Genomic DNA, 4043 nt, shown 5'->3' with positions numbered 1-4043 from the left:
TCCTACTCGGGTTGAACTTACTAAGAGAGGTGTCCCGGTTATGGAGGACTCGTGTATTCTTTGTGATTCGGCTCAAGAAACGTCTATGCATCTTTTCACCGGTTGTGCTTTTTCTTTAGAATTATGGAGCCGGGTTGGTACGTGGTGTCGTCTCGGACCTTTCTTCGCTTTCGATGTGTTGGATATTCTCAAGTTTGTTGATTCTCAGGCGCTTTCGAAGTCGGAAAAGATAGTATTGAGAGGCATTGTCTTTTCCACTTTTTGGAGCATTTGGAAGGAGAGAAACGATCGCATCTTTAGAGGTAAATTTAGACGGCCGATTGAAGTGTTGGAAAATGTGAAGTCGACGTCGTATTTTTGGATCCGTCATAGAGCTAGATTAAAATGTTTCGATTGGAAAAAATGGTGTGATTTCCCTCTCGATTTGATGTAATTTGGTTTGGCTGGGGGTCCTCGCTTTGAGGACCTCTTTTGGCGGTTTTTTATGAAGTTAACCTTACAAAAAAAATAATAATTTGGTTTTCATGAATAGTAAGCCAACAATGTCATGTGTATTTGGTTTAATTTTTTTTAGTTTTTAAAGTTTCACTTTTACTACTGTAAATAATATACACATTTAACCCATTTAATTTTTGATAACTTAATTTTCTCTAATAACTGTGTTTGTTAATTTTTTTTTTAAAAATAACATTTAAATACGTAATTGTGTTTATACTTTTTGCTCAATATTGCTATACAAATTTTATTAAAACCAGAGTTGTGTGCAAAATAAAATATTTTGGTATCGCGATGAACTGATACCGAACAAACAACATCAGTATCGGTATCAGTATATACTATCAGAACTAGCATCAGTGTTCGTTTTTATAGTTTCGATTAATGAAAAATACGTGTAGTTATCCTTTTTAACATTACACGACTTTCTTTTTTTGGGTTTTATCTTTTGGTTATATGTGGGGCGCTATATGTTTAATTAAATCTAATACTATTGTAAATAATTATTTGAGTAAAATGCCATTTTCATCCTTGAAGTTTGGCTACTTTTGCTACTTTCATCCAAAGTTTTGTTTTTCCGCATTTGGATCCAAAAGATTTGAAATCTTGCCTTTTCATTCGACTCGTTAACTATTTTCGTCTTTTAGACATTTTTTTAACTGATTAAAGGGTTTGGGTGAGAAGAAAGTCAACAGAGGTGGATCTTTATTTTTTATAGTGTTTTTTTTTTATTTTAATAAAAAATGTCTAAAAGGATGGAAGTGCCCTTCATTTAACGGAGAAAAATGGATGGAGTTACCGTGTCTGATAAAAATGACAAGATTTCAAACATTTTGGATCCAGATGTCGAAAAACAACCCTTTTGGTGAAAGTCGCAAAATTGGTCAATCCGCATGGATGAAAATGACATTTTACTCTATTTTTTATTTTGTAAAAAATAATTTCATGGCATCGCACGGGTGAAACTTTCTAGTTATATATATATATATATATATATATATATATATATATATATATATATATAGGTAGAGGATCCTGTACAAAGTTCAACTTTTGTGAGAAGTGTGAGAAATAATTTGGGAATGACAAGTGTCCTATATCTTAATTAATTCAAAAGGGTGTATTAGTAATTTTCCATTCTTATCAATTAATTGATTCCAAGATAACTGCCAAAAAACTGGCGATGAGATATTTTAGGGATTCTTTCGAATTTTAGTGTTTTATCAATTAATCTCACGTACGCATCATTCTTCATCAATTATAATTGTTTAGTGATTTATCATGAACAGAGTTATATTTTTTTTATATTTAGATGTATAGTGTCATATGGATGATCAATAGTGTTATATTATGTACAGCCATCTTAATTTCCTTTGATAGTGTTTTATACATTAACAGTGTTATATGTATAGTGTTTTATCCCCAATCAATAGTCTTATATACTGTAAAGACATCTTAATTTCCTTTCATAGTGTTTTATCCCCAATCAATAGTTTTATATTCTTTACAGACATCTTAATTTCCTTTCATAGTGTTTTATCCCCAATCAATAGTGTTTTATACATTGAATTGTTTTGGGTAAGTTTTTGTTTTAGTGTTTTATCATTAATAGTGTTATTTTTTTATATTTATATGTATAGTGTTTTATCCCCAATCAATATTGTTATATTATGTATGGACATCTTAATTTCCTTTCATAGTGTTTTATCCTCAATCAATAGTGTTATATTCTGTACAGACATCTTAATTTTCTGGTTCATAGTGTTTTATGATTATTAACTGATTTAAATCAATAGATTATTGTTAATTAAACTGTATAGTGTCTTACAATAGCCAAAGAAATCGGATAATCAACTTTTAAAGGGAAGTCGCTAGTTTTTAGGAGAATAATGGGGGGTTTTTGGTTGTGTAGGATACGGTTACCGTATTTGAAACATCCGAAAAGACACTATTACCCTTCAATTTTACATAAGGTCCTTCTAATTAAAACACAATTTATATTTTTATACCCTATTGATCTCAACCATTAGATCAAATATCCAATGGTTTAAAACACTTCTTACCCTTCTCACATTTTAAACACTTTTTACCATATCCCTACCCTCTCTTTAATCTTAAGTAAAGTGAAGTCAAATCAATGAAGTTTTCGAAATCGAGAGATGTCTATTATAATTATCACCCAATGTAGATTTATGATCATTACCTAACATGTATATATATATATATATATATATATATATATATATATATATATATATATATATATATATATATATATAATTACGCATATTATATGCCAAAACATCAACGCTCTAAAAAGATTGTTTTTAATTACCCAATACTATATTCGAATTATATTATTCTATATATATATATATATATATATATATATATATATATATATATATATATAGAAACGGGATCAGGAGAAAACGGCAAAAAGTGTGAGAACGGTGAGAATGGATCCTGGCCGAACACGTGACGTGGGGCATGATCAGGGTCATAGGGGTTTTTTTTGTCTTTTTAGTATTCTTCTCCTTTCACAATTTTTGCGTTTGACATGCTGCTTTATTTTTTGCGTGCAAGATAATTTTGGCGTTATGTAGAATTATTAATTATTTGGCGTTTTACTGTTTTTTCTCAGATTTCTTCTCGTTTGAATTAATTCTTTTTGTGTCACATAGTTAATTTTTTGGCGTTATAGCTTTATCCATGTCATTTTTGGCGTTTTGTATCTTTTTATTAATAATTGATTACCATAGATTAATATTTTATAAAACTACAATAACACGAAAATCAAAATAAACTAATAGTCTTCCGTAGGTGGGATTACATCGGAGATGTACCCAAGCTTTGTTCATCACTTTCTTCAGATTCTTCATCATCAAATTTCATTTTTGCGTATAACATCATTAGCTCGTCTCTTTTTTACTGCAGCCTATTCTTGAATATCACTGCATCCTTGGATTTTGGATCGTTTGAAAGTGTTAAATCACAGAGTTGTTCAATGATAGATAGCAACCCTGTCTTCAACATTTCTTCCATTGGCCTTGAATATTGCACCCCGTTTTTATAAGTCACATCAAGTGTTCCTTCTTCCTCATGCAATACCCAACTGCTAAGTTTTGCTATAGGAGTATCGTCAATATCATCATCATCTTCTGCCAGAAATTTTCTCTTCAGTCTTTTCATTACAGTTCTCGTTCTTTCATAATATTTGTCTATTGGAACCCCAAGGGCCAGGATATCCTTCTGAACCTTTTCATTCATTCCAATCATGGCTTTGATTGTCCTTACCTTTACCCTTCTCCTATCAGAGAACTTTATGATGAATCGTTTCTCTTTCCTTTCAAACCTGCATGCAATAACCTTAGTCATTTTTAATTTTTTTTGGCGTTTTGGACAATATGTGGCGTTTTAGTCAAAATTTTTGGCGTGTTTGAGCTTGGGTTCTCATGGTCTTCTTTTATATTGACTTTTTTTCCCGCGTATAACAGGTAATTATGGCGTTTTGAAAAAGATAAATAAATATAATAAATGTTAGTAAT

Source organism: Helianthus annuus, chromosome 17 (assembly GCF_002127325.2).
Source record: "Helianthus annuus cultivar XRQ/B chromosome 17, HanXRQr2.0-SUNRISE, whole genome shotgun sequence".
NCBI lineage: Eukaryota > Viridiplantae > Streptophyta > Magnoliopsida > Asterales > Asteraceae > Helianthus > Helianthus annuus.
This window is presented reverse-complemented; position numbering follows the sequence as displayed.